Raw genomic sequence first — 27,680 nt, 5'->3', positions numbered from 1 at the left:
TGCCAGCACAGAAAGCTATGTGTTGGATGCCCACATTTACTATCCAGTTTGTGGGTGAGCAAGACATACATTACATTGGAAATTATGTTTCGGGGCAGACTTACTGTGTCCAACACTGCACAGCCCTCAATGTCCTTGCCCTGTGAATGGCTCACTGTGTAATGGAGGTCACATTTAGAGTCATGATCTTACAATCTCACACCCTTCTCACAAGGCCTGTTGTGTGCAAACCACAGGGCTGAGATGGCTTGTTGATGGATAGTCTAGAAGACAACCCATATGTTTCACTCTGTACATTCAGTGATGTGTCCTTATCAGATTGGGCAGTGACTGTGTAGGCCAGGTGGACTCACACTGAGGTCCAACGTGGGGCATCAGAAATGTCACATGAAGGGACAAATAGAGAGCATAAACAGGGCCTACTCATGCGAGTCAGTACACATGCTGGTGGAAATGGAAAGGGCTCTGTACAAAAGTATAACAATCTGCTGTGTCATAGGGTGAATTACCACGAAGAGTGTCACCCTCTGGAATTTAAGTCCTGAACATAGTGCTGACCTATACATGATGTCAATTTTGAGTCAGACACGCTTCCATCAGAACCCTTGGGATGTAAACCCTTGGTAAGGTCACAGATGAGCCTGTGTAGAACATTAGGGACCCACACATCCATTCACACAGGCAATTTCTGTACTGACTCCTGCATAACCAACTTGATGCGTCACTGTATGGCTTACATGTCCCTTCAATGTTGATGTGCATGGAATGGGTTACACACCCCTTACCCTTGGAGACAGCATGCTAGGCAGTGTATGACACAAACCCACACTCTCAGGCACATACTCCAGCAGATGAAATTCATGTGTACACTTCCTGCACTCTAACTTACAATGTGAAACACTTACCATGACATCTGGAGCACCATATAGCCTCCCATACTGTGTGAGCACCTAGTCCACCAGGACCTCCAGCTCCTCGGTGTTGAAGGGACAGTGCCAGATCTTCTCAGCCTTCACCATCACTGGGTCCAGGAGACAGGAGCAGCAGCAGTTGGTGGTGAGGGGTGTCAGGCAGCAGGCTCTGGAGACAGGAGCAGCAGCACTCATTGTGAGGGTTGTCAGGCAGCAGGCTCTGGAGACAGGAGCAGCAGCAGTTGGTGGTGAAGGGTGTCAGGCAGCAAACTCTGGAGACTGGAGCAGCAGCAGTCAGGGTTGAGGGGTGTCAGGCAGCAGGCTCTGGAGACAGGAGCAGCAGCAGTCAGTGGTGAGTAGTGTCAGGCAGCAGGCTCCGGAAACAGGAGCAGCAGCAGTCGGTGGTGAGGGGTATCGGGCAGCAGGCTCTGGAGACAGGAGCAGCAGCAGTCAGTGGTGAGGGGTGTCAGGCAGCAGGCTCTGCAGAGAGGAGCAGCAGCAGTTGGTGGTGAGGGGTGCCAGGCAGCAGGCTCTAAAAGCAGTGGAAATGTGAGGCTCTCTCCCACGCATACATAGCCCCCTGGGTAGTTTCAGTGGTTCTGAGCTGCTGCAACTGGTGTTCCAGGTCAACTTTTTTCAAATGTAGCCAACGACCGGCTCCGTGGTGGAGCACGCTTACCGCCATTTTCAAAAGTGCATTAGGCTACCACTTTTGCGGTTCTCATTGGCTGTCAGGGTTTGGGCATTGGCAGTGACACACCGCAGGGGCTAGGCAGTCACTACCGCGGTTGTGCATCTTTCAATTGCATCCAATGACCGACCACGCAGTGGCGGAGCACGCCTACCAGGACTTTCAAAATAGCATAAGGCTACCGCAATTGCGGTTCCCATTGGCTGTAAGGGCTTGGGCATTGGCAGTGACAAACCGCAGTGGCCAGGCGGCCGCTACAGCGGTATGGCTGCCATACATTGGTGCCAGTGACCGTGATTTAGGTTGCGGAGCATGCCAACTGCCATTTGGCAATACACATATATCTATCACTCCAGCGAGTGTGGCTTTGGCATTGGCAGTGACACACCGCAGGGGCCAGGCAGTCACTACCGTTTTATGGCTGCTATACATTGGTGCCTAGGACCGTGATTTGGCTGGCGGAGCACGCCAACCGCCATTTTACTACATGTATATCACTACCGGGAGTGTGGCTTTGGCATTGGCAGTGACACACTGCTGGGGCCAGGTGGTCTCTACAGCAGAATGCTGCTATACGTAGGAGCCAGGGAACTTGATTTGGGTTGCAGAGCACTTTGACAGCTCCTATGGACACATCATGCTGTGTGAATGTCCAATGGCGAGTTCTCAACAGTGCACAGTAGACACATGATTCATGGCACAAGATTGTGCACACAATGCCAATGTAACATTTACCCCACTGCTGACTGCACATGCCATGTTGGTGTATATGATTGAAAACATTGGCATGTACTCCCTCACATGTCATTTGTGATATTGCTGGGCGTGTACACAGAATAGTGCTGTGATGGAATCTCCAATGGATACACATATCAATGTGTGATAGGGCTGAGCAACTCACTGTGATGAATGTCTGGCTACACATCGTGCATATGTCACTGTTTACTTTTATTTGCTCATGCACATACTTGTTGTTTACACACAGACTGTACTCATTGTGTTGTTGATGTGTGCCCTGTTTGACTCACGCAAGAAGATGTGGCAGGTACAGCAGCTAGGTAGGAGACAGTAGTGTGGCAGTTTCACACAAATGCTGTATGAACTACTCTCAGGACTGCTCATGCAAGATGTGACTATATCCCTTTGGGTATTCACATGGTCAGATATTGTTTTGGAGGGGATAGCTGTGTGAAAAGTGATCAGGTGTATGACTGGTGTAGATGAAGGTGTTCCTACATGTAAGTTGGCTGTAAGCTTAAAAGTGATGCCAGTCATTGTTGGCGTTGTGTCAGTCAAAACGTAAGATGTCAGACACATCGCATGGTTTATTGTAATGAAATGTGTCCCCTTTCATCTCACCTAGGAGGAGACCAAATGTGCATTGTCCCTTCACAGTGCTGGCAGACATGGAGGATGAGGAGGTCAAATTGGATCGACCCACCCTAAAAGACCTATGTGCTATGTTTGAGCCCCACCTACGGTCTCGCAGAACATATCCGGCGGCTTTCACACCAAAGTCTAAGGTGATGGCGGCCCTGCATTGTTTTGCCACTGGATCTTTCTAGTACACAGTGTCCAGCGCAGGTTGGATGTTGCAACCTATGTTCACCATGGTTCAACCTGATGTCCTGTCCTCTATGATGATCTACAAGGACAGATATATCCATTTCCCTAGGATGCATGAATTGGCGGATGCGAATAGTGAATTTTATGCCCCTGGGCACATCCCCAATGTTGTTGGTGCCATTGACTGCACACATGTTGGACTTGTTCCACCACAGGCATGTGAGCATATCTACAGGAACAAGAAACATTTAGATTCCATCAATGTGTAAGTGGTGTTCCAGGCGGATGTGATCATCTCACACGTCTTTTCCAAATTCCCTGGCTTGGCCCATGACTGGTACATCATATGTAACAGCATTGTGCCACAGCTGATGGCTAATCTGCTTCCGGAGCATGCATGGATTGTGGGTGAATACGCAGAGTCAAGTAGCCTGCTGTGTGTGTGACATGCTGTCTTCTGCCACAGTTATATTACAAAGTTGGTCTTTGTATCTCACACCTAGGTGACTATGCATATCCCAACCATCCTTGGTTACCGAGCCCCCTGTGGAATTGCAGGACCCCAATTGAAGTCCACTACAATGATGACCATGGGAGGACACGTTGTGTGGTGGAGCATACTTTTGGTCTCCTGAAGTCACGTTTCAGCTGCCTGGACAAGACTGGAGGTGTTCTGATGTACTCACTTAAAAAAGTGTGTCAGATTGTAGTTGCATGCATGCTGCATGTTCCACAACCTGGCCTTGTGCAAGTTGATCCCCATGCTCCTGGATGCTGATGAGTAGCCGAGGCCCCCGCCTGCAAACCAACCCATGTCCAGTGACGAGGACAGTGGAGAGGAGGAAGGTGTTGACCTGTGTCAACAGGTCATCAACCGCTACTTCACTTGAAGGTGAGTGACAATATACAATGGGGATTCTCTACTGATGTCGTTACTGGTGAAAAGGTGTATGTGAGCTTTGTGACTGCAGCCTTTTGTTGACTCAGTGTTGGCTGCCAATGTTTCTGGGACAGGGTAGTTTGGCACAGATACAGGATGTCTATGTCAGTACTGTTGCTCATTGTAATGTGTGCAGATTGGAGTAGCTTGATGACAAGTGTTGCGTGATGGCTGTGATGCCACCGCCTGACTAGTAAAGATTTTTCTGTTGTGTTTTCCTAGGTCCCTTCAGCCTCTCCTTGCCTACAAACAATCTATGCTCTTGGTACACTGCAATCATGGTGAATATTGCATATCCTGTGATAAACACAGAGTAGACACAACGACATAGGTGTGTAGGGTGTGTTTATTTACAATAGGTACAAGTGACAGGGGAGTGAATATTTCCAAAAAGGTGAATAGTGAAGCAATGAATTGTAAGTGATGGTAGATGAGACAATCAAGTAGTCACCACGTTGATGTGGTGACCCAGTCCAACGGACGGATGCTCTTAACAAGGCAGAGTGGGGAAGGACAGTCAACAAAGACAATGACAAGGTGAAGAGGGTTGCCATCATGGATGGCTCCTAAGCTGGTGTTTGGCAGGTGCTTTGTGAGAAGTTGGCCTGGCATATGCTGTCCACCAGTGATAGTGGACACCCTGCACCAGTCCAAACAACCCTAGAGGTAATAGATTAAAGACAACCTTTATTGGAAGCTATCCTTGTGGTAGCTATGGAGAGAAGCCTTAAGGCTAAGTCTTGAAGGAATGTAAAGCAGTTGTTTTATAGTCTATAATCTCGTGAATGACCAAATGAAAGGAGAACCAAACCATGTATATATATAAAATATATGCATTTATTCTGAACACACCCTAGTAGCCTCTTTATGAGGCTAGAGGTCAAAACACATAAGTTACACTTAATATCACACAGTAAATTAGCACAATGTACGTTGAGCTCAAGGGGCATAACAAACCATATATTAAAAAAGTGGTACAAGAAACATGACTTGACTAGACACAAGGCCTAGAGCCTGTAGAATCGCTGGGGCCACAAGGAACCACCCAAGGTATTGACACAGGGGACCCACAGGGGACACCTGCAGTGTGAGAATACAGCCGCAAATCACCATTAGCTTCTATGGGGAAAGTCGCGGTTGGAAATTTAAAGATTAAGGACACTTAGAAGAGGATTTTGAGCAAACTCCTTTAGACTTAAGGGGTTCTAGGGCGAACATCCACGAGAGCATTGGAGTACTGAAGTTACCTCACCCAGGGTTTCAGTGTCAGGAATCGTCGTTGTTTTCAATGGCGATCTGCTGTAAAGGGCTGCTGCGTCCAAGTGGAAAGTGTCCGGAGTGATCCAAGCCTGGATCGAAGATGATAAGAACTTGAAAGCAGAGGGGACAGAGTCTGAGCCACTTGCCAGTGTCCAGAGGCATGATACTCGAATGCCCCCGATGTTGGGTGATTTCAGGTGAAAGAGGTGAAGCTTGACTCTTCAGCCACGAGGACCAGGAGGTGTCGACGACAACCAGGATCTAGAACCGAGCTGTACCACAAAGGATTTTGAGTTCTGCGGTGTTGGTGCACGGATTGTGCACAACAAGCCTTGGCAACAGCAACCCAAGCAGGAATCAAAGATATGGTTTGCTGTGGACTAGCAAGGTCCAAGGGATTCACCACGCAGTGGGGAGTAAGGGCACTTCTGGAGAAACCAGGGAAGCCCAAGGAAAATCAGAGTTACCTTTGTAGGGACCCAGTCCATGATGGTCTGGATTTTGCTCTGTAATGGTTGAACCTGGCCTCCACCTACAAGGTGACCCAGGTGCACAACCTGACTGTGCCCTATCTTGCATTTAGTAGCCTTGATAGTTAGGCCTGCTTTTTGTAGGGTCTCCAAAACATTTCTCAGGTGGACCAGGCGATCCTCCCAGGTGGAGCTGAAGACAGCAATAACATCTAGATATACTGCGCTATAGTCTTCCAGGCCTGTTAGGACTTTGTTCACCAACCTTTGAAAAGTGGCAGGTGCATTTTTCAAACCAAAGGGCATTACCAAAAATTGATAGTGCCCACTAGGGGTAGAAAATGCTGTCTTTGGCTTTGCATCATTAGCTAGTCTGATACTCCAGTAGCCAGCTGTCAGATCAAATGTGCTTAGAAACTTGGCTGAGGCCAAAGTATCTATCAGCTCATCTGCTCTGGGTATTGGATGGGAATCAGTCCTAGTGGCTGCATTGAGACCCCTGTAGTCTACACAAAACATCATCTCTCTCTTATACCATTGGGTGTGCGGTTTAGGTACCAAGACCACTGGACTAGCCCAAGTGCTATCTGAGCGTTCAATAACTCCCAATTCCAACATGCTCTGGAATTCAGTCCTGATTCAGTCCCTGACATGGTCAGGGTGCCTGTAAATCTTATTTTTAATAGGCAGACTGTCCCCAGTGTCGACTTCATGAGTGCACCAGATAGTCTGACTTGGAGTCAGAGAGAACAAATGTCTGAACAGATTGAGCACCTGTCTGCAATCAGTTTGCTGCTGGGGAGTGAGGCTGCCTGCCAAGGCTACACCATCCACTGACCCATCATCAGGTTTCTGTGAGAGCAGGCCAGGGAGTGGATCACTCTCTTCCTCCCGTCCCTCATCAGTACCCATGAGCAAACCCATGTCTGCCTGTAAACATATGGTTTCAGTCTGTTGACATGAAGCACCCTATGGGGGCTCCTGGGAATTCCAAGGTCTACCCAATAGGTAACCTCACCCTTCTAGTCAACAATTATATGAGGGCCCCTCCACTTGTCTTGGAGGGCTGCTGAGGCCACAGGCTCCAACACCCATACATTCTGCTGTTTTGTAAATAGTCATATACTCAGCCAACCTGGAGCGGAGACCAAGTACATAGCCCACTATGTCCTGTTTAGGGGGTTTGCGAGGTAACTCCCATCCCTCCTTCACCAGACACAATGGGCCTCTTACAGGATGTCCAAACAGAAGTTTAAAAGGGCTGTAACCAACCCCCTTCTGAGAAACCTCCCTCTATGCAAAAAAAAGGCAGAGCAAAAGGATGTCCCCTCTGTGCCTAAGCTTTTCTAGGAGACCCTTGATCATGCCCTTTAAGATTTTGTTGAACATTTCAACTAAACCATTGCATTGTGGGTGATAGGTTGTGGTGAATTTGAAATTCACTCCATACTCCTTCCACATAGCAGTCAAGAAACTAGACATGAAGTTTGCACCTCTGTCTGAAACTGCCTCCTTAGGGAAGCCCACCCTTGAGAATACTCCCAAGAGGGCCCTTGCCACCACAGGAGCTGTGGTGGTCCTAAGTGGTATAGCTTCTGGGTACCTAGTGGCATGGTCCACCACCACCAGGATATATCTGAGACCAGAGTCTATCTGAGGATCCATGAGACCAACTATATCAATCCCTACTCTTTCAAAGGGAACCCCCACCACAGGTAGGGGTATCAGGGGCGGTCTTTGTTGTACCACCTGCCTTACCACTGGCTTGATAGGTGACACAGGAGCGACAAAACTGCTTGGTGTCTTCAGACATGTGGGGCCAATAAAAGTGAGGTACAATCCTGTCCCAAGTCTTGTTTTGGCCCAGGTAACCTGCTAAGGGAATATCATGGGCTAGTGTCAATAGGAAGCCCCTGAACTTCAAAGGTATGCCCAACCTCCTAGCTGCGCCAGGCTGGGGGCCTCTACTCTCTGAGTACAGGAGTCCATCATCCCAATATATCTTATGGGTTCCATTAGCATTGCCAGCAGCCTCAGCAGCAGCCTGCTGTCTGAGGGGTTCAAGAGAAGGGCAGCTCAGATCTGCCCTGAATGGGTCCCTTGTCCCCAATAACTCAACCTGATCAGGCTCAAGCTAATCTGAGACAGTTCCTTCTTCAGGACTAAAACCATCTCCCTCAAGAGACTGGTCTGTACTCTGAGTCAGGGGGAAAGGCACTGCCGTAACCCTACTGCTCCTTTTCTTGGAAGACAACTGGTCCATTCTTCCAGAATCTAGGGCCTGTTCAGTTTTTGTCATTTTGGCCTGTGACCTAGTCACAGCAAACACATGTGCAGGGATACCTAACATTTCTGCATGGGTCCTGAGCTCCACTTCAGACCAAGCTGAAGTCTCTAATCATTGCCAAGCAAGCATTCAACAGGGAGGTCTGCACTTACCACAATCTTCTTGAGGTCAGTTACCCCTCCCCTGGACAAATTAACAATTGCCAGGGCATGGTCAGTCCTGACATTGCTAGCATTGGTCACTTGGTAAAGTTCACCAAGTATGATCTGCTCAGGAGCCACAAGGTCTTGTGTCACCATATTGACACTTCCCCCAGCATCCCTGAATGCAAAATCCTCTTTACCATTTATTCAAGGCGGCTGCCTGTATTTGCCCAAATTACTGGGATTCATAAAGAAGGACATATCCATGCCTCTATCAAAGATCAGTACAGCCTGAGTTGGAACTCTGACTAGGCCAGAGTCCATCTCAGAGCTCAGGCTTAACCCTACTACACCCTTATTCTGACTTCCACCACTTGGAGCTGAACTAGGGTGAACAGTTGCCTTCGGGGCAATGGTGGCTGGAGTTGAGTTTTTGGGTCTAGTACAATCACTAGTCCAATGGGTGTTCTGTTTACAGATTTTACACCATGGTTTCTTTTGGACTTTCTTCTTGGATGTTTGGGATTCCCCACCAGTTGCATATTTTTGGGAACCTTGATAAGACTTCTGGTCTTCATCCTTTTCCCCACCCTTATCAGAGTTATTAGAATCTTGCTTCTTCTGGTCACCACCTTGGTTCTTCACCTTCTGCTTCACCCTGGTTCTGACCCATTTGTCTGCCTTCTTTCCCAATTCTTGGGGAGAGGTCAGATCAGAGTCTACCAGGGGCTGATGCAACAGCTGATTTTTAAGGATCTGCTCCCTCATAATTAAGTTGTACAATCCTGTATAATCACACACCTTACTGCCAAGTAATCAGCCTTCCAGATCCTTAGTAGCACAATCCACAAATTCAACCCAGTCCTGAGTCTGGGCCCTTTGGGTATCTCTAAACTTTATCCTGTTTTGTTTAGTGTTTAGGCCAAATCCTTCAATCAGAGCACTCTTCAGGACTGTATAATCATCAGCATCCTCTTCTCTGACAGTGAGGAGCTTGTCTCTACCTTTGTCTGCAAAGGAGAGCCACAAGATAGCAGCCCACTGCTCCTGGGGGACCTTCTGTACTTTACAGGCCCTTTCCAGTACAGTTATCCATTTGTGGATTTCATCCACACTCTGGTAGGGAGGGACAATCTTGTTTAAATTCCTATGGTCATGAGATCTCTCTCTATCATTAGGGAAGTTGCTGCCACCATGGGACTCTAGTCCCATCTTTTGTGTAACTCTTTGGAGTTCTAGGGCCTCTCTATCTAAGGCTACATGATGTCTTTTGATTATAACCTGAGCTTCCTCATACCTCAGCAGCCTTCTCTTTTCTCCTGGGAGGTGTCCCTGTGAGAAGAGACCGAGGTCCCTATAGATACACCAGAATGGTCAGACTCCACATTAGCAGATCTGGGCCATCTAGGTATACCTCCAACTCTTCCTGGGACAACAAAGAGAGGCCACCTTAGCCTTCCTCCTCATCTCCAGTAGGAGATGTATTTCCCAGTTCAAGGTCATTGTCACCATCCTGGCCAGCATCAGAGTCCTGGTCCTGGTCATTTTCGACCCTGGGCCTTTCCTCCTCTGCTGCCCCATCCCCACTGCCTGACCCTTCAGGCTCTGATGCCTTTCTAAGATCATCTAACAGTGCCAACACCCAACGCCTTGAGGCGTTGGGTGTTGGCACTTTTGCCTGTCTTCAATTTCCTCATAGTACACAATGCCCTTAATTCTAAGAATGTAAATGTGTCATACTTGGATGCCTGTACTTGACTGACATCTGGCAGCTACCCATTGGTTCCTGGCCTTGAATACATTACTAGTGAGGTGTGGTGTGTGTACCTATCTACTCTAGTGTGACCTACTAAACTCTCTTGAGTTGTAGAAAGGTTGTGCTAAGCCCTTAACACACAGCGATAAGTTCAGTAGAACTTACTGATTTTAAGCTTGTATTATATGTACCTCAGGTACCTTTAGTGGTTTTAAGTTAGTCAATCACTTGGGATTATCTGGCAAAACAAAGCAAGCTTGAATCCCACCGCTGCCACCAATGTGATAAGTTGGCCTGGCATATGCTATCCACTAGTTATAGTGGGCACCCTTTACCAGTATAAACAACCCCTTAGAGGTGATAGGTTAAAGATAAACTTTATTGAAAGCTATCCTACGTTTTACCAGTCTATAATCTCTTGAATGACCAAATGAAAGGAGAACCACACCAGGTATATATATAAAATATATGTATTTATTCTAAACACACCCTACTAGTCTCTTTATGAGGCTTGAGGTCAAAACACATAAGTTACACTTAATATCAAACAGTAAATTAGCACAATATACGTTGAGCCCTGGGGGTGTACCAAACCGTATATTAAGAAAGTGGTATAACAACCACGGCTTGACTAGACACAAGGCCTAGAGGCTGTAGAATCACTTGGACCACAAGGAACCACCCAAAGTAGTGACACAGGAGACCCACGGGGGATGCGTGCAGTGTGAGAACACAGCCGCGAATCACCGTTAGCTTCAATGGGGAAAGTCGCGGTTGGAAATTAAAAGATTAAGGACACTTAGGAGAGGACTTTGAGAAAACCCCTTTAGACTTAAGGGGTTCTAGGGCCAACACCAAGGAGAGCACTGGAGTACTCGAGTTATCTAACCCAGGGAAGCCGGGTACACAGGTATCTTTTGGTGTCAGAATCGTCATAGTTTTCAATGGCGATCTGCTGCAAATTGCTGCTGCCATCCAAGTAGAAAGTGTCCGGTGTGATCCAAGCCCGGATCAAAGATGAGAAGAACCAGAAAGCAGAGGGTACAGAGTCTGGGTCACTTGCCAGTGACCAGGGGCACGACAGTCGAATGCCCACCAATTTCGGATGATTTCAGGTGAAAGAGGTGAAGCTTGACTCTTCAGCCACAAAGACCAGGAGGCGTCGACGACAACCAGGATCTGGAATCAAGCTGTCCTATACAGGATGTCGAGTGCTGTGGTATCAGTGCCCGGATTGGACCCAAAAAGTCTTGACAACATCAACCCACGCAGAAATCAAAGAAATACTTTGGTGTGAACCAGCAAGGTCTGAGGGACTAACCACGCAGTGGGCAGTCAGGGCACGTGTGGAGCAACCGGGGAAACCCAAGGAAAATCAGAGTTGCCTTTGTAGGGACCCACCAGTCGACGGACCAGGGATCACAAAGGAGCCGAAATGCAAGAAGTGGGCTCATGGAACACTCGTGGAGTGTAGTCCCACAATCTTTGGTGCAAAAGGTGCTTGGGCTACAAGTAACCCAAAGCACAACTTCAAGAGATGTCAAGAAGTCAATGTGCATGAGGGGTTCTGGTTCCACATCACTCACGAGGGCTGTGGGTCTCAACTTTGCTGAGGACTCGGGTCGGCCTCTGAGTAGTCTGGAAATCCTCTTCCTGTGTTGCAACTACTTCAGAGTCAGGCAGGGGCTTTGGAGATTCAGACTGGCAAGATGCTTTGTTGGTGCCTGGCAAGCAGGGAAGTCACTCCAAAGGAGATTCTTCCATCCTCTCGTCTTTAGTAGAGCGTTGAAGCTCCAGGTTTCAGTTTCAGAGTTTCTTCCAGGTGTAATCTAAAGTCATGTTGCCAGGGGCTCCTTACTTATACCTAAGAAAGGGGTTGGACATACTCTGGGGACCCACCTATGGGAGGGTCTGGAAAGAGGGGTGGCTACACCCATTTCCTTTGTCCAGTTTCGCGCCAGAGCAGGGGCTGAAACCAGTTGGAACTGGGCTATGTACAGGGACACCAAATGTGCCACCAGTGCAGACTTCAAAGTACTCTCAGAGGGCACCCACCCTGCCCCAAAACACTAAAGCCTGTCTGGGAGGTGGTTACACCTCCCTGTGACAGGAAACCTATTGTCCAGGGCTCCCCTGCCGGAGTTTCTGTCAGCAGCAGGATGCCATACTCGTGTCTGTGGCTGCAGCATCCATTTTGTTATGCCACAGCTCTTTAAATTTGTTACTGGGTAGACCAGTGTGTACCTAATCCTCCCTCCAGAAGGGTGGAATTCTACCCCCACCACCAGGACTGGCAGGGGGGTAGGATTTCAAAGTGTTTGACACCAAACACGACATGTTTCTATGCAGCTATTCCAAAGTTAGCATCTACCACAAGGTTATAATCCACTTAAGAGTGTATGGTTTGGCAGCATCACAGAACGCCTCAGAGAATAGATTCCGAAGGCTGCAGATTGGCCCTGCTTATGCGTGGGCACCCTCTCACATGAAACCAATCACCCTGCCTTCAGGATTGATAAGGCCTGCCATAGGGGTTACTGATAGGTTTCTATGTGTAGTGATCAAAGGCAGATATAGGTAACCTATACCTTAGTAAGTGATGCATGCACCACCTTACCCAGGCTACAGTAGTAGTCATGTGGTGTCATTTTGGAAGGCTTCCCAGGGGTGGCATAATACATGCTGCAGCCCCTGGTAGGCCTCTGGGGTACCTATGCCCTTAGTACCTGGTGTACCATATACTAGGGACTCAGAAGGGTACCCCAGTAACCAAACTGGAGTGGACCTAAAGTACATGCAATCAATTTAGAGAGGAAGCAGCTAGGCTGGGGTCCTGTATAGCAGGGCCCAAGCCAGACTAAAGTCAAAAAACAGTGAAACACCAGCAAAATGTGGGGGTAACCATAGTAAGAAGATCCTACTCTCCTACATGCTTTGCCACAGGTTCCTCCCTTGAATTTCTTCAGACTTCCCCTTGGTCATTTGGCAGGGGGGTCCTCTGCTGCAGGGCCAGTGGGGTCTGAGGAGTCCCCCTCTCCGTGGTCACAGGGGAGGATGTGGAACTGTCATCCTGCGGGCCACCAGAGGGAGGTGGAAGTGTTGTTTGAGCCACAGGCCTGTGCCTCAGAACCGCCACTAGCTGGCCCAAGAGGTCCATGATTTGGCCTATGCGGGTGTCTATGGACCTCAACAGCAGGGAGAGCTCACGGGCATCTTCCTGAGCCTGGCCCGTTTGTCCCTGGACCCATTCATAGGCCCCAAGGACTCTGGTGGTTTTGTCCGTTTCTTCGGTCCCAGTGTCGTGTTGGCTTCGACTCCCCTTGCCCTCCCACCTGCCCTGCTGTCACAGAACTGTTGCCACACCACTGTAGGCACCTGCATAATCTCTCCCTGCCTCCTCAGTTGGTGGGGTGGGATGGCCATTCTCTGGGGAGGGAGAGTGTTGCAGGCAGCACTGGTGGTGGAGGTGGAGGCCACACAGGTTGTTCCAGCAGGGGTCAGCGTAGTCGTTGAAGCTCCGTGTTAGAATGGATGTAGAGGGTTGGTGTACAGGGGGTGCGAGTTATCGTGCGTTCCCACGATGAGTTAATATTTGGGCAGATGCACTCTGTAATGTCGGAACTGAGGGAAAGATAAATATGTGAATTTGAGACCCACTGGATAACGTGGTTGGTTGATTCTCGTAGTGGAGTTAGTAAAACAACGTAGCTAACCTCATGAATATTGATGATGCTAAAGTGCATGAGAGAATAAGAGCCTTACGCAATATATTTATGATTTACAGGACATTTGACATCAGATCGTGTAAATGTCAAAACTCTAACTTGGACGTTATACTGAATACTGACCGGTAAGATTCGTACAAATTACGTTATTTTCATGTGAAACGGATGTGCATCCTATATAGTTGGTGACATCAGTGACTATTTTGACAGAGTTGAATACAAGTTGGATATAGCGAGATTCCACTTGTACTGTGGAGTAGCTGAGATTATTGGTTTTGGATAATTATCCGGATAGGTGAGTTAACTTTGGAACATCGGCATGGGGACTTTCACTCGAGAAATTTTGAAATTTTGACATTTTTAAATCTTGACTTTCCTGTATTTTTTACACAAAGGTGTTGCATTATGTATTTGCAAATTTCAGTTGTAATTAGCAAAAGCAATTTAGACCCTTCACTACACAATTAAATTTCAGTAACTGGATGTAATATGATGTGTCACTAGAACTGATTATTTCACCCATAAGCCACTGTGTGATCATTTGGTTTTCACATGGGTGATGTGGTGGTGGTTTTGAGATATACATACATGTATGACATAGCATGATCTTTTAATTGTAGCCCTGAAGAAGTCAGAGATGCAGAGGCATTGTTACTGACGAAACACGTGTTGGCTTTGGCCTTTAATGGTTTGATTTTGGATGATTTGAAGATCTCCACATGTGATTATCAAGAAGATTTTATCTGATTTGAAGAATAAAATCATCAAAAGCGAAGATTGACTGGACTTCTTTATACTCGTGGTGAAGTTGTGCTCAGGACATTCTTGTTCTAACATTGAATTTGGACTGGTTTCCTGGTTCGTAATTGGGGGTACAAGTGGCTGTCCCCGTCCTTGGAAGCACACTGTGATTGTTAATCGAAGCTGATTTGGGGAGTATAAATTGTGTCTTGTGCGCAAGAAAGCTTTGCCACTTTTTTTGTTCTTCTGTAGTTTTTGTTGTTGTTGCTGATGTGGTGGTGGGCAGGGGCAGTGGGGTCCAGGGACTTGTTGAGCCCTGGCATACCAGATGGGCCGGCTTCAATCTCCGCATCCTCGAAATTCAGGGAGTCCTCGTCAGAGAGTCCATGTTCCGGCGGTGGAGACTGGCTCTGCACGTTGATGTTGTCATCGTCTGCCGCCAGTTCTTGGTCACCTGTGGGAGAGAGGGAAAATGGTCATCAACGTGCACCCCTCCAGATTGGTGTTTGATGTATCTCATTTACAGGTTATGCAACTCACAGTTGACTATTTCACACATTGTATGTCTGCACTGTAATGTGCATTATGACATGATGTGAGGGTACATACATTATTTTTTCATGGTGTGACATGTCAATGGATACCATGCCCCACGTGAAGATTTTGTGATTATGATGAAAGGTTGTCATCTGACAACTGGGGGCAATACAACTTGATGTGGAGCATCTTTGATGATTACTCTGCCTAGCAAGCATTACATCTGTGGATGAACTAGCCAATGTCATCTCATGCATACCTTTGCCATGTCCTGTACTTTTATTTATTTGTTTGACAGACCATGCTTGTTTAGTTTTCATATGGTCCTTCAAGCTCAGCCCCAAGGAAGTTACATATAGCATTCAGTGCTGTGCATGTTTGTGCCCTGGAAGGCCAGCGCAGGGTTTAAATGGAACAGGACGTTGGAGCTCAAACAGATGCATAAACGGTTGATCGGTAAGTGATAGGATTCTACAAATTCTTACGGTGCCGCCAGTGTTGAGGAATACCCTAAACCTCACAGAGAGCCCAGAATGAGGATCCTTGACCCTAGACAAACATACAACAAAATACTGGGCACACGTGTAAGATAAACAGTATAAAAACTGAGAGATTGAAACACAAATATTCGGTCGACACCGGTGGTATAAAAGGCACTTTGTTTATGCAGGTTTTCTTTTTTTTCAGAAAAATACAACGCCAGCCGACATGTGTTTCGTCAACAGGAGGAATACCTGTGACTCATCAGGGCTTGAATGGGCGTGATGTACAGATCTAAAAACCGGTGATAATTCCAACCCGGTTGACGGGTGTGCATGGGGCCTTTGGTACGGTCACGTAAGGGTGAAGGAGTAGACACAGGCGAGTACGTCTGTGTTGGCCAGACCTAATGGTCTAGGGTCCGGCACTGCTCGTCTCGTCAGCGAGACGTGAGCGTTACTTACGTGACCGTACAAACGGCCCCATGCACACCCGTCGACCGGGTTGGAATTATTGCCGGTTTTTAGATCTTTGAGTTTAGAGGAAAGAGTGGATGCTTCTCTAAAGTAGTTCTCCTTTGAGGAACAATTTTGTCTGATTCTTAGGAATTGGGAATAGGGAAGAGAGTCTCCGAGTGCCCTGGGGTGATTACTAGAGTAGCTTAGCAGTGTGTTACGTTCCGTTGGTTTTCTATATAGGCATGTAAGTACCTCGCCGGCGGAATGAAAAATTGTCAAGTCAAGGAAGGGTATCTCAGATTTGTCAAAAGTGATAGTGAACGAGAGACCTGAGCAATTATTGTTGAGCCAGTGGAGAAATTGTTGCAATATATATGTGTTATTTTTATTTTTTTGATATTTATGAGCATTTGTAGAGCGCAAGCGTTCGCTCCCAAGGGAGCATCATGGCGCTGGGCGAGCTGCAGAGGAAAAGCTGAAAAATGGAATGAATGAATGGAAAAGAGAACTAGATGGCTGCCAAGACAGAGGAGTCTGGTAGTTGATAGACCCATGTCTTGAGAAGTTTTCTGAAATTGTTCTCATTGTCTATGGCTCTGAGGGAGGCGGGTAGGGTGTTCCAGGCTTTAGCTGCCAGAACATTGAAGGATTTTCCGCCTCTGGTCTTATATTCAAATCTTGGAATTTGAACCAGATTGGTCCCAGAGGATCTTAAGCAGCGCGGAGGATTGTAAAGTTTAAAACGGTTTACAAAGTAACGGGGTCCTGTGTTTTGCATTGTTTTATGGACTGTGAGAAGCAGTTTGAAAAGAATTCTCTTATGAAGAGGCATCCAATGAAGTGCATTCAGGGCTGCAGACGCAGATGACCTTCTGGGGAGTTGTAAAACCAGTCGGGCTGCAGCATGTTGTAAGCTCTGCAATTTTCTGAGAGTGGATTTTTTCACTCCAGCCATAAGGCCGTTGCAGTAGTCAAGTCGGGAAAGTAAAAGAGCTACCGCGACTGACTTTCTTGCTGCAATTGGGAGGAAATCAAAAAATTTCCTCAGGGATTTTATTAATCCAAAACATCGACCGGCAGTGATCTTAACATGATCGTCAAATGTAAGGGAAGAATCGAATTGTACGCCTAGGTTTCTGGCAGATGTAACTGCACTAGGAGGGGCCTCGGATCCTGTGGGCCACCAATCTTTCGGGCAAAAAGAAAGATTCTTACCTATTGGGATGATCTCTGTCTTTGCGCTATTGCATCTAAGATGGTTGGTATTTAACCACTCAAAGACATCAGAGAGGTAGTTTTTAAACCGGAGATCTGCGTCCGTACGCTGTTTATCAATGGTGACGACCAATTGAGTGTCGTCAGCGTAGGACGTAACCAGGATCCCATGTGATTCTATCACCGCTAAAAGGGGTGCCATGTAGATATTAAAGAATAACGGGCTCAATATAGAGCCCTGGGGCACTCCAGATGTAATTGGCTTTTCGCAGGATAGGTGTGGTCCTAATGCCACAGTCTGAGACCTGTTTGATAGAAATGATGAAATCCAGGCTAGGGCTGAGTCTGTTACGCCAATCTCTCGCATTCGATTGATTAGGATGACATGCGAGATAGTATCGAATGCTGCTGTGAGGTGCAACAGGATGAGGACAGCTTGCTTGCCCTCGTCCTGTAGGAATTTGATGGAATCAGCAAGTTCGATTAAAGCCGTCTCGGTGGAATGACCGGAGCGGAAGCCCGATTGCTGGGGGTGCAAGATCTTGTGGGCTTCTGTGAAAGTTTTGAGTTCCTCATGCACTAAATGCTCCGTGACTTTGCCCAGAATAGGAAGTAAGGAGATGGGGCGCATGTTGGTCAAATCTGTAGATGATTTGTTCTGTTTTTTCAACAGGGGTTTGACAGTGGCCTTCTTCCATTCTGCGGGTACAATTCCGGATTCAAGAGATTCATTAATGATTCCATTAATGTAGGGATTGACTGTGTCCATCAGATGGTGAAGAATGATTGGGGGACAGGAATCAGTGGGTGCTCCTGATTTACAGGCCAGAATAGCCTTGCTTGTCTGTTGCAAGGATACTGGTTTGAAACTGGAGAGAGGAGAGTAGTTAACTGTTACCTCTACAGTGGTTGTCGGGGGTGGGGGAAAGTCTTAAGTCTTAAGAATGTGTTAAGTTTTCAGATAAGAAAAATGTCGTCAATATAAATTGTGCGCCAACTAGGCAACCATGAACATTACCCAAGACTACCCTCCAATCCCACAAAGAAAATTCAGGCAATCATCCTGAAACTGTGCAGATTTGCCGCTTGTTAGAACTGGGATTTCTGGTGGGCTAAGGCTTGCGCCAAAGTGAGGCAGAAACCACCACTCTAGTCAGGGCAAGGGAGTTACATACCAAACATAACCCCTGCTCACCCCCTTGGCAACTTGGCTCGAGCAGTCAGGCTTATCCCGGAGGCAATGTGTAAAGCATTTGTGCAACACACACACACAGCAGCGACACCCTAGGCACACCACAAACAAGAACTCCACACAAGGTTATATATAAAAATAGCCTTTGTATTACCATAAACACATTAGATCATAATCACACAATTACACTGTGTCAACTGGCACTGGGCAGTATTTACAGGGGATTATTAACACCAGACAGGGCCACGTGGACCACTGTCAGAATCAGCACTTAGTAGAAATAGCACTTAGTACAAAAAGCACTTAGTAGAAATATCACTTCTAGAACATAGAATAATTGTAGCACAAAATAACAAGTGTAGAACACAACCAGTAACTACTGGTAAAAGGTAGGTACACACTACGCAATAGGCAATACTAATCACCTTAGGCATAGATCACACCGGAAAACATAAACTCACTAGCATAAACTATACTCGGCAAAACAAACTCCTAAGCATAAAACACATTTAGAGGTATAGGACAGGCATAAAGGCATTGCACATTACGCATAAATCACATTAGGCATTAGGTAATTACCAACATAACCACAAATAACCAATCGCCTTGCGCAGAATCTCATTAGGTACTGACCCCAGGCCAACTGGGCTTCCATGTGGCTCAAACGCCCTTTGTCCCAAAACTCAGGGCTGGCTGCGCGTGCAGCAAAAGAAGAGTGTGCAAGGGTTTAGGCCTAACGTGGCAGCGCCCCACTACTTTCTGGGCAGCTGTAGAATCACCCCAATGGCCACTGGCACCTACTGTCCACCAACAGACAGGGCGCGCTGCCTAGGCAGATAGGGCCAAGGGGACAGGGGCACAGCCTAAACATTGCAGCTGCCCACTAAGTGCTGGACAAGTGTGGCAGGGAGCATGGGTACCAGCGTGCCCCCTGAGCCCCTCACTGGGACTGTGGAGTAATGTCTGCAAAAATGGTGCAGCTGCCCGTGCTGGTACGGCGCAGCAGTGGCTCTACAATGGACCCTGGCACTACTGTGCCCGCTGGGGCCTCACTGGGGCTATTAAATCAAATCTACCCCAAAGGATTGTGGCGCCCCTGCGGCTCTCTGAGGCACTGGAAAAAAACTAGCCCACAAGTGTTGCAGTTGCCCACTATCAAGTAGGGCAACTATAAAGTGTTTTTTCCAAGAGGGTGAACAACACGGGATCTCCTGGTGCCAATCACGGCGCTGATCAGGCTCAGGGGCAGTTTCCCCTCCCACTCACCGGGAGTATTTTAGACCTCTGACGCCTCCTTCTCCGGTAACAGTACTCCGTAACCCGCGGTCTCCACTCCTTGTTTGCAGACTGTGCCGGCTGCTGCGACGGGGGTAGGCACCGACAATGTACCTCGGGCCCCCTCCGCCTTACTTCTGAGGTCACTGCAGCACTTGCGGGGGTCTCCTCAGGGCTTGGGAGCCCCGCTGCTGGACAGGCTGCTTTCTGACCGGGCCAGCAACGTCCCAGTGCGGGGTGGACTCCCGCCTGGGTCTTGGAGCGTGGCGCCTCCGGGAACGCAGGCACTGCTCTGCCTGTGCTCCGACAAGCGCTCCTCTTCCGGGTCACTCCTAAGCCCCGCCCGCAACCCAGGCTGTAAGGCACAACTTCCGGGTCGCGCCGGTGAGCTTTCACTTTACGGAAGCACATGGTAGGCTCCCGTCTGCTTCAACAACACAGCACCACGTCCCTAGTGGGGTGGGCATCCGCTGTGGAGGCCACTACGGGGCAGGCTCCCACAAAATCAATAAAACAATTGGCAATTAAGCGGGGTAGGCACCCGCACCGCAAGCGGCTTTATACATACATAAAGCAGGGTGAGCACCCGCTCGCAACAGTGAGCATGCAGCAGGGTGTGCACCCACTGTGTGGATTCTCAGGCAGCAGCAGTGCTGCAAATGCACAACAGGAGCACTCTTCCTCTCGGCAACACAATCAAGCGCTCCTCTGAAATAAAAGATTTAGTGCTTCCTCAAGGTGAAAAAATAAAGTGCTCTCCATGCACTACAGATAAAGCACTCCCCATGCGCTGTAGTACATAGTTCCAGGGAAAGTCTTTCAGAAGGCAAGGGGGGGGCAAAGGCTGAGCCCAGGGGCCAGCTCACGGGGCCCTCCAGCAGGGAGGCAGTCCCCAGTGGCGGTCCTCCTGGCACCCAGCAGCAGACCCCCCTCCAGTCAGGAACAGAGTGACCATTTTACATGGGGTCACAGCCCCGTTTTATACATACATTACCTTTGCCTAAGGCTGTAGGGCAGGGGGAGAACCAGTTACAACTGGTTCTTGAGCACTTTGTTTTGCTCAGCCCCTCTCTCTACACACAGGACAGGCTAGGGACATCAGACACATCACAGGGGGTGGAGCCAGCATTGTGGAGGGAAGACACAGCCCTATTCAGGTCCCAGGTGCAACTCCTCCCTCCCATCAACATGTAGATCTCTCCATTCACCACTGGGCAGACCCATCCTGACTCCTGGAGCCAGGCACACCAGCCAGCCCCTGTCACTCACAAGCCAGACAGGCAATTCACATTCCATGAACACAGACATGTCATCTTCAAGAAGTGGCACTTCTACACTAGTAATATTAAATCTGCGCACACCGTCGCGCAGCATTTAATCTCACAAGTTTGCAAATACCAACCTCACTAAGTATGAGCGGGAAATCCGTTACGCTCGCGGATTTTGCGGATTTTTGGGAAATCCGCAATCCGCGAATTTTGCGGATTTCCCGCAAAATCCGCAAAAAAAAATCCGCGAGCGTAACAGGTTCAAAAGTTGAACCCACACTCATGCAACTATTTTACAATGGCGCCAGCAAGCTGCCAGCGCCGTTGTAAAATAGTTACAAAGTTAGCTTGCACAGGAACCACTAGATAAAACGAAGCAGGTGCTGCTTTATTTTATCTAAGTGCTTCCTGTGCAAGCTAACTTTGTAACTATTTTACAACGGCGCTGGCAGCTTGCTGGCGCCATTGTAAAATAGTTACAGGCACAGCCTTACACAGGTCACTCAAGGGACCCCTGCGCCCTTCAGGGCGATTGCATAGTAACACACACATGGTCACTCGAACTAGTTGATGCTCAAATTCAGTGACTCATTCATTAGCCCAAAAACAATCATGAGCGTCTTCGAGGCTGGACAGGTGTGCCTCTTCCCAAATCTACCGTGGAAAATCAGCTGTGATGCTGAGTAGAGGGCGGCCTTTGCATGGTCGCTCGAACTAGTTGATGCTCAAAATCAGTGACTCATTCATTAGCCCAAAAACAATCATGAGCGTCTTCGAGGCGGGACAGGTGTGCCTCTTCCCAAATCTACTGTGGAAAATCAGCTGTGATGCTGGGTAGAGGCCTTTGCATCCTTGACTTTCATGAGCGCAATCCCCGTGCTGTTCCTGTGACCAGGAGCTTCTTTCTCTTCATATAATTGTGTTCGCACGGGTTGCTGCAAGTTCGCACGCGTTTTGTACAATTTCGCAATTTGCGACATTGTACAAAACCCTCGCGAACTTGCAGAAACCCGTGCGAACATAAAAAAAAATCCGCAAATTCGCGAGAATTCGCGGATTTTGCGGATTGCGAGTTCGCAAATCTGCAAAATTCGCGAACGCGAGATTCGCAAAATTCGCCCATACCTAAACCTCACCCCTGCGCTCCTCTCACATCAGGAACTACCATGGACATACATATCCCCCATGCATTCCTATGGGAGAGCAGGCCAATCTCACCACATGCACTCAGAGTGCGCATGCACTTTACACTGGGGCACAGTGTTAAAGTGCGCAGAGGCCCAAAACAACTAACACCAGGTCATATTTAAAAGCAAAAAGTTTAGGGGTGAACCTACGAAAAGGGCCAAGTTCAACACCTCTCCTTTGTGCTCTGGTGTTGGGCCCATCAGTTGTGGAGTATTGCAAAGGATTCTGGTCAGGGAAGGGGCTGGTTTTATACTCAGCTTTGTGGGTGTGTCCAAATGGGGTATTTTTTAATTTTATTTTATTTTTAAATGTATATATCAGCGCGCAGCTACCCAGAAGGGTTTCCCTGCGCCGTACAGGAACAGCAGAGGATAGAGTAGCCTATTGGCTGAAAAGCCATGTTTTCAGAGATCTACGAAATGAAAGCAGGTTGGGTTGCATGTGGAGGGGCAGTGGCAAGGTATTCCATAAGGTAGGGCCCAAGTAAGAGAAAGAGTGCCCCCCCTTGCGAGAAAGCTTGACTTTAGGGACTCAAAATGTTTCTTGGGTGGAGGATCTAAGGGTACGGGAAGGAACATACAGACGAGCTAAAAGTTGCAGGTAGCTAGGGGACTGTGCATGCTTTATGCGAAACATGTAGGTTTGGGCTTTGAACTTGACCCTTTACTCTACTGGAAGCCAGTGGAACTCAGCCAGCAGCCCAGATATAGATGAAGATTTAGGAGCTCCCGCAATTTACTCTCGCATTCAACCGCCAAAACCAAACCGTTATAAACAATGCTCCTCCCGATCACGTGCCATCAATCATACTGGACCATCCAACCACATGAAAACACTCTCATCTCGATCACAAAACTTCAACATGAGACTGTTGTATTTGAATTGCATTTTTGTTTAGTTGCATTGGTCATCTAATGTTTTTTTTACTTTGGTCATGCTATTGTTCTGTTGAGGGTAATTAGCTCTTAATGCAGGTAGGCTCTTTTGTTACATATTCATGTCTATATTAGTGGTGGCACATATGACAAGTGGGTATTATGATTCGTGTGGAATTTAAATGGGTTTGGGTGAGGTGTATATTGTGAAGGTAGAAGCGAGGGGTAGGACTGTGCAGATAAGGATGCATCGTTGTTCTAGTAATGATTGGGTTATGAATGAGTTGCGGGAATTGGGTGATTTGATGCGGTAGTATGGTTTTGGCTGAGGATTAGGCAGTGCATTACGGGTGTTTGAGTTTTGTGATTGAGATGAAAGTGTTTTCATGTGGTTGGATGGTCCAGTATGATTGATGGCACGTGATCGGGAGGAGCATTGTTTATAACGGTTTGGTTTTGGCGGTTGAATGCGAAAGTAAATTGCGGGAGAGTGGGAGTGGAGGAAATCGTTCGAACAAGTATTGATTTTGGCTTTAGGAAACCAATAGGTACACATCAGGGAGTTTTTCTTCGGTTGTGGTGTAATTTGGGACAACTGTGGGCGGTTACAATGGTAGTTTTTTAGCGGGGGTATCATTATGATTTTCAGTGAATAATGCACATTATATAGGAATGGGAGGATCAGATGGTGGAGAATATTGTGTTTATTTATAGCTTTCGCTGTTTTGTTTTGAGCAATTGGTATAGCTGACTCTGTTGCATTTTACAGAAACCCCTGACGAAGTGCCTTATTGGCACGAAATGCATTGGGTTACATGAACTGGGTCGGACGTTGAAGTTTATTTAATTGCACGTGTTGTTGTTTAAAACCTGGATCGGAAAGCAGCAGCATTTGAAAATGTCAAATAAACTTTTACAAGGAATTTCTTTGTCTCTGTGATATATAATCAAAAAGATGGATTAAACCAGTGATCATATTGTTTAAGCTTGAAGAAATATGGACTAAAAAGATGGATCAAAATGGGAAAAGGTCCCGCTCGCGCAGTGCATGAGTTTGGCGCGTCAGTGACGCGCCTTTGTGTTTTTCACTTTTATAAAGTATGCACTTTTTTGTTTAACCATTCTGTGTGCCTCTGCCTGTTTGTGGATTGACTGTCTGGCTTTGGACTGACAGGGGCTGGGAACGTGCATTAACTGTAGACAGCACCTGGGGGATTGAGGTGTGGCTGGCCCTTCCTGGATGACTCTGAGGTCAGCTGAATAGACCGTGGCCGAATTTAAAGCAGTAGGAGGAGTTTTCCTTGCACCTGAAAAGGGCTTTTCTCCCTAACAGTGAGGCCACAAATGGTTTGGACTGGGTTCAGACACCCTTGCATAAAGAGAACAAAGACAAAATGGGGTATATGTAGTAGACCTTAAAACCCAGCATTTTAGATTACTTCTGGACTCAAGAGGAACCTTTGCCAAGGAGAAGAGCTGAAGAGCTATGAGGAGGACTACTGCCCCTTTGCTGTGTGCTATGTGGGGGTAGGTATACAGTTGCTGTTTCAGTCAAAGAAAGGACAAAGACTGGAACTTTGCTGTGAACTTGCTTGAAAAAGATCTCCATGGGCCTGTGCGTGCTGGCCTCCTGTTCTGTAGTCTCAGGGACCCAAAGACTTCACCCCCAGCTCCCCTGAACTCTGTTGCTGAGAGTTATGACCTGCCAGGAGGAGCCTATTCCAGGTGTTGGACTAGGGAGGCTGTCCCTGCTGCTGAGAGCTGGAATACAAGAAGAACTGAAGACATCGACGCATCATCCTTCTTGCAGCTGTTTTTCTTATGCAGCACCGCCGTACAAGAAGAAACTCCAAGCATCGCTGCGCCACTGCCAAACTGATGCAGCACCTATAGCGGCTGCAAGAACCAATGCATCATGGGGGTCGCAGCTAAAGAAACCAACTCAGCCACCCTCAACGCTGCTGCATCAATTTCCGCCGCATCCCGGATTTCCATGCATCATACCTGCGTGGCAAGTTATCCTGAGGCATCACCTGTGGATCAGAATCGTTTTGGAGTCGACATATCACTTCCCCATAGAGACCAGATTCAAGGCATCACTTCTCCTGCATGCAGCAGAACTGTTGCATTGCCTCCACAATGACTCAGGAACTGAAGCATCTCGTTGTTTCTCGATGCTTCCCATATCTACGGCTATTTGGCCTCGTGAATTTTGACGCATCTACAGGTACTTTGTGAGAAATCACAGGTCCATAGTTTTTGATGGACAAAGTTGTTTGAAACTTTTTAGAGTCATGTTCTTATTACATGTACGTTAGACTTTTGTTGTTTTTGTCATTTTGAGTTTAGATAAAGATACTTTATTTTACTAAACTGGTGTGGTGTCCATTTGTTGTGTTATCACTGTATTACTGTGTGTTTTGAGTACAAATACACTACACATTGCCTTTGGATTAAGTTTGTCTGCTCATGCCAAACTACCCAGGGGTTGAGAAGGGGCTATCTGAAGTGTGTGTATGACCTACACCCTGACTAGAAGGAAGGGTCCCTATTTGGACAAAGATACCTACCTCAGCCAACTAGAGATCCCCATCTCCATCATGGGCCCATAGGAAACGTGAGCACTCTCATCATACCTAAACCACATAGTAATGAACTTGCTTGTTCATTTTTATATTGCAATAAAATGGTTAATTAGGTGTACAATTTATCTACAAAACAAAAATGACAACATTTTGTATTTATTAGACAAGACTGAGCACGATTCAATTAATATAAGGCAACAGCACTATAAAAATCTCAAATCACAGAGCAATTTGAACGCAAAAGTGTAACTCACACAAACAAATATCTCGTTTTACGATTTAAAATGAGTTATAAAAAGTAACCTTGAATGCATAAATCCTTCAGCTTTCAATCAATACTAGGACCCGAAAGAGTAAATCTGTGTGTCACTGTACCCAGTTCAATGGTCATAAGTGGATGGTCCATGGTGTGTTACCTGGTAATTTTGAAAAGCCTATATAATGAAGTTTTGTGTCTCCTAAAACTCCCCCTAACCGCCTTCCTACCAGGGAATGAATCCCCAAATTTCGTGTGTAGGCGAAAGAGCATCAAAATAAATATTTCTCATGGAAAATTGAAAAGAACAAAAAAATGCTCTTGCATAAAGGACATGGCATTTAAACATCTAATTATACAATATGTACAATTAAGAACCTGGGAATAGCATCACGTGTTGAAAAATAAGAGTGGCAAGGGTTTTCCAGAAGTGTGAATGGAAACCCTTTGAATCTTCATGCCTACTTCTGGAGTTTTCCAAGTCTTCTTTTGGAAATCTTTGTGAATGCCTGAGAGTAATACATCTACTACCTTGTGAGGGAGTAAGCCTTTGGGTGAATATGCGTGACTTTTTAAGAATGAGGCCCAATGTGTGCAAGTACACACAAATACCTACGTGACACACACACTTGCACGCAGGCACACCCACACACACCTAACATTGCAAAGTCATATGCTGTACACAGTTCAGAGAAGTAGGTTTTGAAACTATAAACTAGGCAGAGGGCCACCTAATGACATGCTCTCAAGTCGATGAAAGAACAGTTGTTCCGAGACTGCTGCAACAACTTAGGAGCATATTAACAAGGGCTTTATCTCCTCTTTTTTGGCTTTAAAAGCCAAAAAAGCGGAGATAAAACTTTCGCTCTATTTACAAGAGGGTGCTAACATGCATAATCGCATGTTAGCACCCTATTTCCCGATGCCTCCCTTTGCATCTCTAATGAGATGCAAAGTGGGCGTCACTGGGCATTACAGGCTCGCAAATATCGCTGATGTGCACATGGCGATATTTACAAGGCTGCCCCAGCATTTTAGCAGACGTTAGTTTTTGGATAAAACTGCTGTTTTCTCCAAAGAATAATGTCTGCCAAAATCCTGACTTGCCCATCCCTATCATAGGGGTGGATTATGCTGCTACGACCAGAGGGTCGTATCAGCAAGGTTATCACCCTTTTGCAGGGAACATTGCTGGAAAACCAGCAATATTCCCTGCAAAACGGCGATCTTCCCCACTATCTCTGGAATTTTTATCGCAATAAATTCCAGAGATAGACGGTGATCAATAACAAAGCGCTAAGCACGCTTTGTGTTATTCATCGCCGTTCCTTGATGATATGCCCCTCATTTTGTAAATTTAAAAAGTGCAGGGACCCAAAGATATTATTAGACGCACACCGCTGGTGCTGCTGAATGTTGGGATTGCTGAAAACCAAGGCAGCCTAGATTGAGCCCCACCTCACTCCTTGTTTTTCCAGCACCATACAGTTACTTTCCTTTTATCTCACCTCTGTACCTTCTTTTTACCATCCCTACGGTAACCATCTATTACTGTTTTCTTATTTTCTTCTTTTCGGACTTTTCTGCCTTTTACCCTCTTACTCTGACCCACAATCCCTTGATAAAAAATAACTTCCGGTTCCTAAACATGGGTGCCTCTAGCCGCCGCCTGAAATCCCATATTAAGCACAGGTTGTGCTTCTCTCTGATATGCACAATATTTTATCAATTCACTCTTATATTACATTAAGTGCTTGCTCTCATGGGCGGAGAGATGCTTTGCTCCAGCTGGGGCAGTGGTGCCATGGCCCAGAGTCCTGAAGGACCCATTGAACCCTGAAAATGGCTATATTTACTAGCC

The sequence above is a fragment of the Lissotriton vulgaris genome, chromosome 2_1, assembly GCF_964263255.1.
Source record: "Lissotriton vulgaris chromosome 2_1, aLisVul1.2, whole genome shotgun sequence".
Taxonomy (NCBI): domain Eukaryota; kingdom Metazoa; phylum Chordata; class Amphibia; order Caudata; family Salamandridae; genus Lissotriton; species Lissotriton vulgaris.
The sequence above is the reverse complement of the archived record's forward strand: the minus strand, read 5'-3'. Positions refer to the sequence as shown.